We start from the raw sequence: 17,484 nt of genomic DNA, 5'->3' as shown, positions 1-17,484 counted from the left end.
ACCAGGAGATCCCGCTTTTTCTGGCGTAGGTGCTCAGATAAACGGGTCTCCCAATTTACGTTGGGTCTCACCAATACACAGGAGGCCACACCGGGAGCACCGGATGACCCCAACAGGCACACAGGCGAAGTGTTTCCTCACCTGGAAAGACTGTTTTGGGCCCTGAATGGTAGTGAGGGAGGAGGTGTAGGGGCAGGGGTAGCACTTGTTCCGCTTCCAACATTAAGTACCAGGAAGGAGATCAGTGAGGAGGGACAAACGGACAAGGGAATTGTGTAAGGAGCGATCCCTGTGGAAAGCAGGAAGCGGGAGGGAGAGGGAAAGAGGTTCTTGGTGAAGGGATCCAGTTGGAGATGGTGGAAGTAACAAAGGATTATGTGCTGGGTGTGGAGGCCTGCGGGGCGGTGGGAGGATGGGGTGTGTGAAATGGAGGAGATGCGGTTGAGGGCAGCATTGATGGTGGAGGAAGGGGTCTTTTCTTTGAAGAAGGAGGACATCTCAAGCATAGAACATAGAGATCCTACAGCACATTACAGGCCCTTTGGCTCACAATGTTGTGCGGACTATGTAACCTACTCTAGAAATTACCTAGAATTTCCCTACCACATAGCTCCATAACCTATCTAAGATGATCTTAAAAGACCCTATTGTATCCACCTCCACCACCATCGTTGGCAATGCATTCCACACACCCCCTACTCTGTGTGAAAAACTTACCCCTGACATCCCCCTTGTACCTACTTCAAAGCACCTTAAAACTATGCCCCCTCGTGTTAGCCATTTCAGCCCTGGGAAAAAGCCTCTGACTATCCACACAATCAATGTCTCTCATCACCTTGTACACCTCTATCAGGTCACCTCTCATCCTCCGTCACTCCAAGGAGAAAAGGCCGAGTTCACTCAACCTAATCTCATAAGGCATGCTCCCCAATCCAGGCAACATCCTTGTAAATCTCCTCTGTACCCTTTCTATGGTTTCCACATCCTTCCTATAGTGAGGCGACCAGAACTGAACACAGTACTCCAAGCAGTGTCTGATCAAGGTCTTATATAGCTGTAACATTACCTCATGGCTCTTGAACTCAATCCCACAGTTGAAGGCCAACACACTATAAACCTTCTTAACAACACTGTCAACCTGCACAGCAGCATTCAGTGTCCTAAGGACACAAACCCTAAGATCTCACTGCTCCTCCACACTGGTAAGAGTCTTACCATTTATATTATATTCTGTCTTCAAATTTGAACTACTGAAATGAACCACCTCACACTTATCTGGCTTGAACTCCATCTGCCATTTCTCAGCCCAGTTTTGCATCCTATCAATGTCCCACTGTAACCTCTGACAACCCTCCAGACAATTGTATTCCTACCGTCAAGATGAGGCCACACGCAGGTCGATGGAGCAATACCTTATCTCCCACCTAGGTAGTCTCCTACCTGCTGGCATGAACATTCAAATCACAGACCCCTGCCCCCCCTTACCCCATCCCTATCTATAATTTTAGTCTGGTTCTCTTTCTCTTTCTTTTTTCCCCCTTACTATAATCTCCCCCAGCCCTACCTTTCTTTCTCTTTTATTTTCCATAATTCTCCACCTTCCCCCTAGCCCATTTCCTTTCAGCCTATCTACTTCATCCCCCGCCACTTCTTATCCCCCCTCGACCATACCATGTTACTTCACTCCTGATGAAGGGTTTCGGCCCGAAACGTCATCACTACCTCCTCCCATAGATGTTGTCTGGCCTGCTGAGTTCTGCCAGCATTTTGTGTTTTTAATTGTATTTCTATGTTATATTGACTGTCCTGTTGTACATACTATTTATTATAAAGTAATATAAATTGCACATTGCACATTTAGACAGAGACATAATGTAATAATTTTTACTCATTTACATGAAGGATGTAAAAAATAAAGTCAATTCAATTCAATCAGAACACCCCGAACCTTTGTGTCATCAGCAAACTTACTAACCCACTCTTCTACTTCCTCATCCAGGTCATTTATAAAAATCACAAAGAGGAGGGGTCCCAGACCAGATCCCTGAGGCACACCACTGGTCACCAGCCTCCATGCAGAATACCAACCATCTACAGCCACACTTTGCCTTCTGTGGGCAAACCAGTTCCGGATCCACAAAGCAAGGTCTCCTCGGACCCCATGCCCCCTTACTTTCTGAATGAGCCTGGCCTGGGGAACCTTATCAAATGCCTTGCTGAACTCCATATACACCACATCCCCTACTCTACCCTCATCAATGTAGATGAGTTCATCTAATTGGTGGATTGGGAGCCGGGTTCTGATTGGCTCTGTGTTGCGCAGTGTGGGGGCACGGCTAATCCCCTGACGCATGCGTGGTTGCGTGCTGCGCGATGACGTCAGGTGTTGTCAATGGCGGCGCTGCGGCCCGTGGAGACAGAGGGTGAGTGAGAGCAGCAGGAGCGGGTTGGACTGGGTGGTGGTGCGGGTCAGGAGCGATCCCGGAGCGGGTCTGTAGTGGGTTCCGGAGTTGGTCTGGAGCGATTCCCGAGTGGGTGATGGAGTGGTGTGGATTGAGTTCGGAGCCGGAGCGATTCCAGAGTGATTCCCGGAGCGGTTCTGTAGTGGGACTGGAACAGGTCTGGAATGGGTTCACTGGTTCATCGTCTCGGTGCAGTCCCGACCTCGGAATCTGGTCCCTGGTCCTCCAGCTTCGGACCGCAAACAGAGCGGTGCCGGTTCCCTTCCCTGGACCCTGATCCCCGATTGCAATCCGAGGGAGGCTCCTGCGACAGGACTCCATCCGCGGTCGCTGTCCCCGATCCCTGCCACATTCTAAAGCCCGATCCCATTCCCGATCCAAACCCCGATCCCTGCCACATTCTAAACCCCGATCCAAACCCCAATCCCATTCCCGATCCAAACCCCGATCCCTGCCACATTCTAAACCCCGATCCAAACCCCAATCCCATTCCCGATCCAAACCCCGATCCCTGCCACATTCTAAAGCCCGATCCCATTCCCGATCCAAACCCCGATCCCATTCCCGATCCAAACCCCGATCCCATTCCCGATCCAAACCCCGATCCCATTCCCGATCCAAACCCCGATCCCTGCCACATTCTAAAGCCCGATCCCATTCCCGATCCAAACCCCGATCCCTGCCACATTCTAAAGCCCGATCCCATTCCCGATCCCATTCCCGATCCAAACCCCAATCCCATTCCCGATCCAAACCCCGATCCCTGCCACATTCTAAACCCCGATCCCATTCCCGATCCAAACCCCGATCCCATTCCCGATCCAAACCCCGATCCCTGCCACATTCTAAAGCCCGATCCCATTCCCGATCCAAACCCCGATCCCATTCCCGATCCAAACCCCGATCCCATTCCCGATCCAAACCCCGATCCCTGCCACATTCTAAAGCCCGATCCCATTCCCGATCCAAACCCCGATCCCATTCCCGATCCAAACCCCGATCCCATTCCCGATCCAAACCCCGATCCCTGCCACATTCTAAACCCCGATCCCATTCCCGATCCAAACCCCGATCCCTGCCACATTCTAAACCCCGATCCCATTCCCGATCCAAACCCCGATCCCATTCCCGATCCAAACCCCGATCCCTGCCACATTCTAAACCCCGATCCCATTCCCGATCCAAACCCCGATCCCTGCCACATTCTAAACCCCGATCCCATTCCCGATCCAAACCCCGATCCCTGCCACATTCTAAACCCCGATCCCATTCCCGATCCAAACCCCGATCCCTGCCACATTCTAAACCCCGATCCCATTCCCGATCCAAACCCCGATCCCAATCCCGATCCAAACCCCGATCCCTGCCACATTCTAAACCCCGATCCCATTCCCGATCCAAACCCCGATCCCATTCCCGATCCAAACCCCGATCCCTGCCACATTCTAAACCCCGATCCCATTCCCGATCCAAACCCCGATCCCATTCCCGATCCAAACCCCGATCCCATTCCCGATCCAAACCCCGATCCCTGCCACATTCTAAACCCCGATCCCATTCCCGATCCAAACCCCGATCCCTGCCACATTCTAAACCCCGATCCCATTCCCGATCCAAACCCCGATCCCTGCCACATTCTAAACCCCGATCCCATTCCCGATCCAAACCCCGATCCCATTCCCGATCCAAACCCCGATCCCTGCCACATTCTAAACCCCGATCCCATTCCCGATCCAAACCCCGATCCCTGCCACATTCTAAACCCCGATCCCATTCCCGATCCAAACCCCGATCCCTGCCACATTCTAAACCCCGATCCCATTCCCGATCCAAACCCCGATCCCTGCCACATTCTAAAGCCCGATCCCATTCCCGATCCCTGCCACATTCTAAAGCCCGATCCCATTCCCGATCCCTGCCACATTCTAAACCCCGATCCCATTCCCGATCCAAACCCCGATCCCTGCCACATTCTAAACCCCGATCCCATTCCCGATCCAAACCCCGATCCCATTCCCGATCCAAACCCCGATCCCTGCCACATTCTAAAGCCCGATCCCTGCCACATTCTAAACCCCGATCCCATTCCCAATCCCTGCCACATTCTAAACCCCGATCCCTGCCACATTCTAAACCCCGATCCCTGCCACATTCTAAACCCCGATCCCATTCCTGATCCCTGCCACATTCTAAACCCCGATCCCATTCCCGATCCCTGCCACATTCTAAACCCTGATCCCATTCCCAATCCCTGTCACATTCTAAACCCCGATCCCATTCCCGATCCCTGCCACATTCTAAACCCCGATCCCATTCCCGATCCCTGCCACATTCTAAACCCCGATCCCATTCCCAATCCCTGCCACATTCTAAACCCCAATCCCTGCCACATTCTAAACCCCGATCCCTGCCACATTCTAAAGCCCGATCCCATTCCCGATCCCTGCCACATTCTAAACCCTGATCCCATTCCCAATCCCTGCCACATTCTAAACCCCGATCCCTGCCACATTCTAAAGCCCGATCCCATTCCCGATCCCTGCCACATTCTAAACCCCGATCCCATTCCCGATCCCTGCCACATTCTTAAGCCCGATCCCATTCCCGATCCCTGCCACATTCTAAACCCCAATCCCATTCCCGATCCAAACCCCGATCCCTGCCACATTCTAAAGCCCGATCCCTGCCACATTCTAAACCCCGATCCCATTCCCAATCCCTGCCACATTCTAAACCCCGATCCCTGCCACATTCTAAACCCCGATCCCATTCCTGATCCCTGCCACATTCTAAACCCCGATCCCATTCCCGATCCCTGCCACATTCTAAACCCTGATCCCATTCCCAATCCCTGTCACATTCTAAACCCCGATCCCATTCCCGATCCCTGCCACATTCTAAACCCCGATCCCATTCCCGATCCCTGCCACATTCTAAACCCCGATCCCATTCCCAATCCCTGCCACATTCTAAACCCCAATCCCTGCCACATTCTAAACCCCGATCCCTGCCACATTCTAAAGCCCGATCCCATTCCCGATCCCTGCCACATTCTAAACCCCGATCCCATTCCCAATCCCTGCCACATTCTTAAGCCCGATCCCATTCCCGATCCCTGCCACATTCTAAACCCCAATCCCATTCCCGATCCCTGCCACATTCTAAAGCCCGATCCCATTCCCGATCCCTGCCACATTCTAAACCCCGATCCCATTCCCGATCCCTGCCACATTCTAAACCCCGATCCCTGCCACATTCTAAACCCCGATCCCATTCCCGATCCCTGCCACATTCTAAACCCCGATCTCTGCCACATTCTAAACCCCGATCCCATTCCTGATCCCTGCCACATTCTAAACCCTGATCCCATTCCCAATCCCTGCCACATTCTAAAGCCTGATCCCATTCAGGATCACTCCTTTATTTCAAACCCAGATACCATTCCCAATCCCAGACCCTTATCCCAAACCTTGATACCATTCATGATCCCAGTCCCTTGTCCCAAACCATGAACCCCTTTTTGATTTCAGTCCCATGTCCCAAACCCTTATCCCATTCTCAATCCTTGTCCCTTATTCCAAACCCTGATCCCATTTCCAATCCCAGTCGTTCATCCCAAACTCTGATTCCATTTCCCAATGCCAGTTCCTGATCCCATTCCCGATTCCAGACCCTGATCCTCCCTAATGTCAAATTTCCAGTTTCTGACCCCAATCCTTTTGCCTGATCCTAATGCCCACACCCTGATCTGTGTACTGGTTGCAGGTTCCTGATCCCAGTCCTCTGTCCTGGTTTCTGATCTGAACGCAGCCCAGGATGGCAGACCAACTGCTGCCCACACCCCTCCCCCACCCACCTCAGCTACTTTCCTGGTCCTAAGACCATTTGGCCCATTGAGTCTGCTCTGTCATTATTATCCCTCTCAACCCCATTTACTTGCCTTGTCCCCATAACCTGTGACGCCCTTATTAATCAAGAACCTATCAACCTCCAACTTAAATATACCCAATGACTTGGCCTTCACAACCATCTATAGCAATGAATTACACCGACTCCCCGCCCTCTGGCTAAAGAAATTCCCCCTCCTCTTTGTTCTAAATGGACGTCCTTCTATTCTGAGGCTGTGCTCTCAGGTCCTAGACGACCCCACTATAGAAAACATCCTTTCTACATCCATTCTACCTTGGCTTTTCAACATTTGATAAGTTTCAATGAGATTTCCCCCCCACCCCCCCCCCCACCATTCTTATAAACACCTGTGATTTCAGGCCCAGAGCCATCAAACACTCCACGTACATTTTAACACTTTCATCCCTGGAATCATTCTGATGAACCTCCTCTGGACCCTCTCCAATCCCAGCACATCCTTTCTTAGCTAAAGGGCCCAAAACTGCTCAAGTGTGGTCTGACCAATAACTTATAGTGGTGTTAGAAAGTTCGTGAACCCTTTAGAATTTCACTATTTCTGCATAAATACGACCTAAAATGTGATCACACAAGACCTAAAACTAGATAAAGAGAACCCAATTAAATAAATAATACAGAACATGATACTTGTTCATTTATTTATTTATTGAGAAAATGATCCAATATTACATGTATTTGTCAGAAAAGTATGTGAACCTTGCTTTCAGTAACTGTTGTGCCCCCCCCCCCCCCCCCGTACAGTAATAACTTTAACCAATCATTCCCAGTAACTGGTGATCAGTCCTGCATGTTGGCTTGGAGGAATTTTAGGCCATTCCTCCTTACAAAACTGCTTCAACTCTGGGATGTTGGTGAGATTCCTTGCATGAACTGCTTGCTTCAGATCCTTCCACAACATTTCTATAGGATTAAAGTCAGGACTTTGACTCAGCCGTTCCAAAGTGTGAAATTCCTTCTGCTTTAACCATTCTTTGGTGTGTTTAGGGTCGCTGTCTTGCTGCATGACCCACTTTCAGTTCACAGACAGATACCCTGACATTTTCCGGTAGAATTTACTGGTACAATTCAGAATTTATAGTTCCATCGATGATTGCAAGCTGTCACGGTCCTGAGGCAGCAAGGCAGGGCCAAGCCATGACACTGCCACCACCACGTTTCACAGATGGGATGGGGTCCTGATGATGAAATGCAGTCTTTGCTTTTTTCCTAACATAATGTTTCTCATTTAAGCCAAAGGGCTCTATTTTGGACTCATCCATCCACAGGACATTCTTCCAATAGCCTTCTGGCTTATCCACGTGGTCTTTAGCAAACTTTAGATGGGGTGTAATGTGCTTCTTAAAAGTAGTGGCTTTCTCCTTACTATCTGCCATACACACCGTTGTTGTTCAGTGTTTGCCTGATGACGTTAGCAAATACGAGAGAGGCCTGTAGCTCCTGAGATGTTACCCTGGAGTTCTTTGTCACCTCCTGGAATATTACAGGCCTTGCTCCTGGAGTGATTTTTGTTGGTTGACCAGTCCTGAGGAGAATAACAGCAGTGTTGAATTTCTTCCATTTGTACACCATCTGACTGGATTGGTGGAGCCCAAACTCTTTGCAAATGGTTTGTGTCCTTTTCCAGCCTGGTGAGCATCAACAACTTTTTTTTCTGAGATTCCCAGAAAACTCCTTTAATCGAAGCATGGCACATTTCCAAAAACCTGTGTGGTGAAGACCCAGGTTTATGCTCTTTAAATAGGGCAGGGCCTGCCACTCTCACACCTGATTGACAGCCCATTGATTGAAACACCTGACTCTAATTTCCCCTTTAAATGAACTGATAATCCTAGAGGCTCATATACTTTTTCCAACAAATACATATAATATTCAATCATTTCTCTCAATAAATAAATGAACGAGTATAATGTTTTTGTGTAATTTATTTAGTTAGATTCTCTTTATCTAGTTTTAGAACTTGTGTGAAGATCTGATCACATTTTAGGTCATAGTTATGCAGAAATAGAGACAATTCTAAAAGATTCCCAAGCTTTCTAGCGCCACTGTATATAAAGTCCATGATCTCAGCTGCCCTGAACTCCCTTCCTGATCCCATCTCCATATTCCAGACTCTGACATCTGCCGCTGATCCCAAGTGATCCGTGTCCCTGACTGCTGGTTTGTGTTCCAGCTCCCAGTGGGGAATGTGCTTGCCTATGTCTGTGAGAGAGACTGTGTTTTGTGGAGGAGGGTCTTCTGTGTTGGGGTGTGCAATGATCAGCCTGAAAAAGAATAGATTTCACACACTGACCTTCAGCTGCTCAGGCCTGAGTTCTCTGTGGACATCTCTGACCAATTCTCTTTGCAACTTCAACCATGTTTAAGGTGGTAAACTTGCTGATTGTGAAAGGTCACCGACCTGAAGCATAGAGTGTTCATCTGGACAGAAGCTGACCGACTTGTTGAGTATTTCCAGCACTTTCTAAACACAAGAGATCCTCGTGTGTGTAAGCTATCTTATGCACTAGCCTACGTGCCATCAAGGACATATATAGAGAAGGGGCCAGTAACATCATGAAGGATCTCACCCACCCTGCTCACGGGCTGTTTGTCCCTCTCCCATCAGGGGGGAGGCTGTGCAGCATCCACACTAGGATCACCAGACTCAAAAACAGTTACTTTCCCCAAGGAGTAAGGCTGATCAACACTTCCACCCACTAACCCACCCCTCCACACCCCCAACCACCACTACTTTATCATTTCCTGTCAGAATCACCATGTGTACAGACACTCCTGTGCCTAGCATCACTTTATAGACATACTGTCAATCAGTGTATATAAGCTATCTTGTGTATTTATATTTATGGTGTGTTTTTTATTGTCGTGTTCTTTTTTGTGCTGCATTGGATCCGGAGTGACAGTTGCTTTATTCTCCTTTACACTTGCGTACAGGTGTCCCCCGCTTTACAACTGTTCACTTTACGCCACTTTGCTTTTGCAAAAGACCTACATTAGTGACCTCTTTTCGCATTACAAAGAGGATTTTCACTTTTACGAAAATTTTTCCCACATAAATGAATGGTTCTTCACTTTACGCCATTTCGGCTTAAGAAAGGTTTCATAAGAACACTCTACCTTTGTAAAGTGGGGTTGGGGGGGTGGGGGACACCTGTACCGGAAATGACATTAAACGATTTTGAATCTTGAATCCTGTAGATGCTGGAAATCCAGAGTAAATACTGGAAGAGCATGCACAAAATACTTGAGGATCTCAGCAGGGCAGGCGACATCTGTGAACAGTCAACATTTCGGGCCAAGACCTGACAAGGTCCTGATGAAGGGTCTCAGCTAGAAATACTGACTGTTAATTCCTCTCCATAGATGCTGCCTGACCTGCTGAGTTCCTCTGGCATTTTCTGTTGTGTTGCCCCTCCATTTTATGTTTCAATTTACAAATCCAATAATGTAAGCTGTCCTGTGTCTGGAATTTCTGAGGGAAAAATCTAGGAGCTTCCCTATTTAAACCCTGCTGAAACTGGGAGTTAAAAACATTCTTGGATTTATACAAACTCCATCTGCAAAATGCAGGACTTCCTCAGCCTGCTGGACAGCCGCTGTGATGTGGTCATGAGTACAAGCAGAGTAATAGGGTTGATTACTAACTCAATTGGTTCAGTACAATATTATGGGCCGAAAGACCTTTTCCTGCCCTGTACTGTTCTATATTTAATGTTCTTTGCGAGGGAAAATAATTCAGTCACGATTGAATGGACGAGCAGATTAAATGGGCTGACAGGCCTAACTGTGCTCCTGTGTTTTCTGGTTAAATGCTGCAGATATTTCTGAGGAGAGATCATCACCCGAATTTTCATATATTTACATACGTTCTTACAACTGTAGAGCTTTGAGTCACTGTAAGCATCTGTCTCACGTGTGCCATTTAATATCTACTGCTGACTCTCCCAGCGACACGCAGAGACGAGAAGTACAGCTTCAATGCCAAATCCATTGAAACTGTCTGCTCCCATTGACCTGCCCTCCATACCCCTATCCAAACTTCTCTTCAATGTTGAAATTGAGTCGGCTGTTTCACCTACTGACCCGCACCTAGTTGGGATGTGGGAGGGAACTGAAGCCTCTCGGAGTGGGTGGGAGAAAGAGTCGAGCAGGAGATTCCACATGGTCAGAGAGAGAGAGTGCAAACTCCACACAGACAGCGCTGGAGGAGGAGCCTCTCTCTTGGGCACTATTACAGCTCAGGGCGTGAGAGTTCAATTCTGCCACACTTTGTACACCCTCCCTGTGATCCAAATGGGTTTTCTCCGGATACTCTGTAAGGCGTACTGATCGATAGGTTAATTGGCCCTGTGGTTAGGCGAGGGTTAACTCAGGGGTTGCTGGCCGGTGCGAACTGAAGGGGGAGGAAGGGCCTGTTTCACGCTGTATCTGTAAATAAAATAAAGTGTTTAACAGCTGCGCTGCCCTGCCCGTTGCACCGATACTTCCACCTGTAGCAGATCCCCTCCCCACAGCTGCTGCCTGACTGTTCCCGGAGAACTTCCGCTTCTCCTTTTATTTCTCGTTGCCAGCGTCAGCGATGTTTTTTACCTTTTACTCTACATGCCTTCAAGGTATTCCAGAGCATTTTAATGATTTGAACGTGTGCTTCTGAGGCAAACCAGACAGCAAGCCTCCGAAAGCTGTGATAATCAACATCAGGGAGCGTAGTTGAGCACCTCCGCTCCATCCACAGAAAGTAGAATTTCCCAGTGGCCAACAGTTTTAATTCCCATCCCCATTCCAGTTCTGACATGTCGGTTCACGGCCACCTCTTCTGCTATGATGAGGCCACCCTAAGGTGGAGGAGCAACACCTCATATTCTGTCTAGTTAGCCTTCAACCTGATGGCATGAGCATCAATTTCTTCAACTACCAGTAATTTCCCCCCTCCCTTCCTGCTTCTTCTTTCCTCACTCTGGCCACTTGCCTCTGTGTATCTCAACCCCCGGGACCTCTTCGTTTCCTCTTTCTCCCATGGTCCACTCTCCTCACCTATCACATTCCTTCTTCTCCACCTATCACCTACCAGCTTCTCACTTCATCCCCACCTCCCCCATCCAACTGGTCTCACCTGCCAGCTTGTACTCCTTCCCCTTCCCCCACCATTTTATTCTGGGATCTTCCCCCTTCCTTTCCAGGCCTGATGAAGGGTTCTGGTCCAAAACATCGACTGTTTAATTATTTCCGTACGTGCTGCCTGACCTGCTGAGTTCCTCCAGCATTTTGAGTGTGTTATTCAGGATTTGACAAACCTGTTTTTGTGATGTTGAAAGCTGTCAGTGAAAATTTCAGGGAGACCTTTCCAACCCAATTGGAGAGCTTGCCTTAGTGACGGTACAGTGTCCCACAGTGGACTGGTCACCCTGTGGGAGGATTGGCTCCTACGTCAGACTACATTTGTGCCTTCAAAACTACTGCCTGGATTAGAGAGCATGCCCTTATGAGGAGAGGTTGAGCGAGCTGGGGCTTTTCTCTGGAGAGAAGGATGATGAGAGGTGACTTGATAGAGGTGTACAAGATGATAATTGAATTGATTTAATTTCTTACATCCTTCACATACATGAGTAAAAATCTTTATGTTACTTCTCTGTCTAAATGTGCAATGTGCAATCATTGTAATTTATAATAATTTATAACAAATAGAACAGTCAATGTAACCTAGAAATACACTCAGATCAGCGTGAGTTAATCACTCCGATGGCCTGGTGGAAGAGGCTGTCCCAGAGCCTGTTGGTCCTGGCTTTTCTGCTGCGGTACTGTTTCCCGGATGGTAGCAGCTGGAACAGTTTGTGATTGGGGTGACTCGGGTCCCCAATGATCCTACGGGCCCTTTTTATGCACCTTTTTTACGAACCATACATTGATAAAGTGGACAGCCTGAAACTCCATTTGCCAGGTTGGAAATGGCCAATACGAGGGGGGGGGGAATTTTAATGCGAGGTATGGGGGGTGGTAGAGGTAGCTTTTTTTTAGGGGTGGTTGTAGAGGCAGATACATGTGGGAGATTTAAGAGACTTAGATAAGCATGTGGATGATAGGAAAATAGAAGCTATGTCGGAGGGAAGGCTGTTAGAGTAGGTGAACTTGGTGGGGTGAAGGGCCTGTGTTCTGTGCTAACCCATCTCAGGTGTCGAGTGCAGAATGCCACATCTGAGAACGGAAAGCTCTGCTCATGGAGGTACGAGAGACTCTGCAGATTCTGGAATCTGAAGCGACACGCAGACTGCTGCCGAAACTCAGGAGGTCTGACAGCCAGCCATCTTGACGTGGGGTTTCAACCTGTAAGGTGGACAGTTCCTTTCCTTCCATCGATGCTGAGTTAGTTCCTCCAGAAGATAGTTCAGTTCTGTCCTCCCAGAATCAGGTCTATTATCAGTGACATACGTCGTGAAATTTGTTGTTTTGTGGCAGTAGCACAGAGCAATACAGAAAGATACTACACATTACAATAAGAAATGTATATTCAAAATTAAGTAAGTAGTGCAAAAATAGTGAGGTAGTGTTCACAAGTTCATGAACTATTCAGAAATCTGATGGTGGAGGGGAAGAAGCTGTTCTTAAAGCATTGAGTGTGTGTCTCAGGCTCCTGTACCTCCTCCCTGACGGTAGTAATGAGAAGAGTGGTCTCAGGCTCCTGTACCTCCTCCCTGACGGTAGTAATGAGAAGAGGGGTCTCAGGCTCCTGTACCTCCTCCCTGACGGTAGTAATGAGAAGAGTGGTCTCAGGCTCCTGTACCTCCTCCCTGACGGTAGTAATGAGAAGAGTGGTCTCAGGCTCCTGTACCTCCTCCCTGACGGTAGTAATGAGAAGAGGGGTCTCAGGCTCCTGTACCTCCTCCCTGACGGTAGTAATGAGAAGAGTGGTCTCAGGCTCCTGTACCTCCTCCCTGACGGTAGTAATGAGAAGAGGGATCTCAGGCTCCTATACCTCCCCCCTGACGGTAGTAATGAGAAGAGGAGTCTCAGGCTCCTGTACCTCCCCCCTGTCGGTAGTAATGAGAAGAGGGATCTCAGGCTCCTGTACCTCCCCCCAGACGGTAGCAATGAGAAGAGGGATCTCAGGCTTCTGTACCTCCCCCCTGACGGTAGTAATGAGAAGAGGGATCTCAGGCTCCTGTACCTCCTCCCTGATGGTACTAATGAGAAGAGTGGTCTCAGGCTCCTGTACCTCCTCCCTGACGGTAGCAATGAGAAGAGGGATCTCAGGCTTCTGTACATCCCCCTTGACGGTAGTAATGAGAAGAGGGATCTCAGGCTCCTGTACCTCCCCACAGACGGTAGCAATGAGAAGAGGGATCTCAGGCTCCTGTACCTCCTCCCTGACGGTAGTAATGAGAAGAGGGAACTCAGGCTCCTGTACCTCCTCCCTGACGGTAGTAATGAGAAGAGGGATCTCAGGCTCCTGTACCTCCCCACAGACGGTAGCAATGAGAAGAGGGATCTCAGGCTTCTGTACCTCCCCCCTGACGGTAGTAATGAGAAGAGGGATCTCAGGCTCCTGTACCTCCTCCCTGATGGTACTAATGAGAAGAGTGGTCTCAGGCTCCTGTACCTCCTCCCTGATGGTAGCAATGAGAAGAGAGGTCTCAGGCTCCTGTACCTCCTCCCTGACGGTAGTAATGAGAAGAGGGAACTCAGGCTCCTGTACCTCCCCCCTGACGGTAGTAATGAGAAGAGGGATCTCAGGCTCCTGTACCTCCCCACAGACGGTAGTAATGAGAAGGGGGATCTCAGGCTCCTGTACCTCCTCCCTGACGGTAGCAATGAGAAGAGGGGTCTCAGGCTCCTGTACCTCCCCACAGATGGTAGCAATGAGAAGAGAGGTCTCAGGCTCCTGTACCTCCCCACAGACGGTAGCAATGAGAAGAGGGATCTCAGGCTCCTGTACCTCCTCCCTGACGGTAGCAATGAGAAGAGGGGTCTCAGGCTCCTGTACCTCCCCACAGATGGTAGCAATGAGAAGAGAGGTCTCAGGCTCCTGTACCTCCTCCCTGACGGTAGTAATGAGAAGAGGGAACTCAGGCTCCTGTACCTCCCCCCTGACGGTAGTAATGAGAAGAGGGAACTCAGGCTCCTGTACCTCCCCCCTGACGGTAGTAATGAGAAGAGGGATCTCAGGCTCCTGTACCTCCTCCCTGACGGTAGTAATGAGAAGAGGGAACTCAGGCTCCTGTACCTCCCCCCTGACGGTAGTAATGAGAAGAGGGATCTCAGGCTCCTGTACCTCCCCACAGACGGTAGTAATGAGAAGAGGGATCTCAGGCTCCTGTACCTCCTCCCTGACGGTAGTAATGAGAAGAGGGATCTCAGGCTCCTGTACCTCCCCACAGACGGTAGTAATGAGAAGAGGGATCTCAGGCTCCTGTACCTCCCCACAGACGGTAGTAATGAGAAGAGGGATCTCAGGCTCCTGTACCTCCTCCCTGACGGTAGTAATGAGAAGAGGGAACTCAGGCTCCTGTACCTCCTCCCTGACGGTAGTAATGAGAAGAGGGAACTCAGGCTCCTGTACCTCCCCCCTGACGGTAGTAATGAGAAGAGGGATCTCAGGCTCCTGTACCTCCCCACAGACGGTAGTAATGAGAAGGGGGATCTCAGGCTCCTGTACCTCCCCACAGACGGTAGCAATGAGAAGAGGGATCTCAGGCTCCTGTACCTCCTCCCTGACGGTAGCAATGAGAAGAGGGGTCTCAGGCTCCTGTACCTCCCCACAGATGGTAGCAATGAGAAGAGAGGTCTCAGGCTCCTGTACCTCCTCCCTGACGGTAGTAATGAGAAGAGGGAACTCAGGCTCCTGTACCTCCCCCCTGACGGTAGTAATGAGAAGAGGGATCTCAGGCTCCTGTACCTCCCCACAGACGGTAGTAATGAGAAGGGGGATCTCAGGCTCCTGTACCTCCCCACAGACGGTAGCAATGAGAAGAGGGATCTCAGGCTCCTGTACCTCCTCCCTGACGGTAGCAATGAGAAGAGGGGTCTCAGGCTCCTGTACCTCCCCACAGATGGTAGCAATGAGAAGAGTGGTCTCAGGCTCCTGTACCTCCTCCCTGACGGTAGTAATGAGAAGAGGGGTCTCAGGCTCCTGTACCTCCCCCCTGACGGTAGTAATGAGAAGAGGGATCTCAGGCTCCTGTACCTCCTCCCTGACGGTAGTAATGAGAAGAGGGAACTCAGGCTCCTGTACCTCCCCCCTGACGGTAGTAATGAGAAGAGGGATCTCAGGCTCCTGTACCTCCCCACAGACGGTAGTAATGAGAAGGGGGATCTCAGGCTCCTGTACCTCCCCACAGACGGTAGCAATGAGAAGAGGGATCTCAGGCTCCTGTACCTCCTCCCTGACGGTAGCAATGAGAAGAGGGGTCTCAGGCTCCTGTACCTCCCCACAGATGGTAGCAATGAGAAGAGTGGTCTCAGGCTCCTGTACCTCCTCCCTGACGGTAGTAATGAGAAGAGGGGTCTCAGGCTCCTGTACCTCCCCCCTGACGGTAGTAATGAGAAGAGGGATCTCAGGCTCCTGTACCTCCTCCCTGACGGTAGTAATGAGAAGAGGTGTCTCAGGCTCCTGTACCTCCCCCCTGACGGTAGCAATGAGAAGAGTGGTCTCAGGCTCCTGTACCTCCCCCCTGACGGTAGTAATGGGAAGAGTGGTCTCAGGCTCCTGTACCTCCCCCCTGACGATAGTAATGAGAAGAGTGGTCTCAGGCTCCTGTACCTCCCCCCTGACGGTAGTAATGAGAAGAGGGGTCTCAGGCTCCTGTACCTCCCCCCTGACGGTAGCAATGAGAAGAGGGGTCTCAGGCTCCTGTATCTCCCCCCTGATGGTAGCAATGAGAAGAGGGATCTCAGGCTCCTGTACCTCCCCCCTGACGGTAGTAATGAGAAGAGTGGTCTCAGGCTCCTGTACCTCCCCCCTGACGGTAGTAATGAGAAGAGGGGTCTCAGGCTCCTGTACCTCCCCCCTGACGGTAGCAATGAGAAGAGTGGTCTCAGGCTCCTGTACCTCCCCCCTGACGGTAGTAATGAGAAGAGGGATCTCAGGCTCCTGTACCTCCTCCCTGACGGTAGTAATGAGAAGAGGGATCTCAGGCTCCTGTACCTCCTCCCTGACGGTAGTAATGAGAAGAGGGATCTCAGGCTCCTGTACCTCCCCCCTGACGGTAGTAATGAGAAGAGGGCGTGTCCCGGCTGATGGGGATCCTTAATGATGGATGCCGCCTCTTTGAGGCATCGCATCTTGAAGATGTCCTCAATTGTGATGAGGCTGGTGCCCATGATGGAGTTTACAACCTTCTGCAGCTTTTTCTGATCATTGCAATAGCCTCCTCGGCATTGCTGGGTGTAGCAGCTCTGATATGAACCCTCTGACAGTGCAGCACAGCATTAGCACTGTTGCAACTTTAATTCAAGTCCTGAAGAAGGGTCTCTGCTTGAAACCTCAATTGTTTATTCCCCGCCTGACCTGCTGAGTTTCTCCAGCATTTTGTGCATTGCTCAAGATTTATAGCGTCTGCAGAATCTCTTGTGTCTGTGATTATCAGTACTGGTGCAGCACACCCTCCCCATTACTGCCCGCCCAGTAGTAGCTCTGTCCCTCCCCATTACTGCCCACCCAGTAGTAGCTCTGACCCTCAGCACTGCCCTCTGAATGTGTGTACACATTTCCCGACTGACAGTGTTGTGTTTGCTGGATTTGCACGCTGACCTCAGTGGGGGAGGACGTACAACCAATGTATTTCAGTTAAACTGTGTCCTCATACAGCCGTAACTGTACGTGTAGAACACGCCTTCTTTGTACACTACCAGGTCTGTGAGTCATTCCACTGCACAGAACCTCATTGCTGGAGGGGAGGGAGGCTGAGGCGCACTTTACAAGTGAGATGTCAAGAGAACAATGTCAGCACCTTCCAAATGTTAAAGAACTAATTTTGTACAATTCCCCAAAACTGTTCAGTAATCCTTCAGTGGTGCAGTTAAGAGGCACGGTTTGCAGTATGGTGAGGGTCATTGGAGACTCGTACAGCCCAGCACATCCATTCAGACTGTGCTGCTTGGTGAG

At 50.0% G+C, this 17,484-nt stretch overlaps 1 protein-coding gene across 3 annotated transcripts in view; it reads left to right on the top strand.

Annotated features, from left to right (window-relative positions):
- The first annotated feature begins 2,326 nt into the window (after window positions 1-2,326).
- The window catches only part of fhip1b (FHF complex subunit HOOK interacting protein 1B), a 183,701-nt gene continuing 168,543 nt past the window's right edge, over window positions 2,327-17,484 (top strand). For 2 of the 3 annotated variants that reach the window (XM_073044414.1, XM_073044410.1), the window contains exon 1: window positions 2,327-2,423. The gene's annotated coding sequence lies outside the window, so the exon portion shown is untranslated. The remainder of the gene's footprint in view (window positions 2,424-17,484) is intronic. The other variant, XM_073044411.1, reaches the window with a different exon arrangement.

The sequence above is a fragment of the Hemitrygon akajei genome, chromosome 4 (assembly GCF_048418815.1).
Source record: "Hemitrygon akajei chromosome 4, sHemAka1.3, whole genome shotgun sequence".
Lineage (NCBI taxonomy): Eukaryota > Metazoa > Chordata > Chondrichthyes > Myliobatiformes > Dasyatidae > Hemitrygon > Hemitrygon akajei.
The sequence above is the reverse complement of the archived record's forward strand: the minus strand, read 5'-3'. Positions and strand labels throughout refer to the sequence as shown.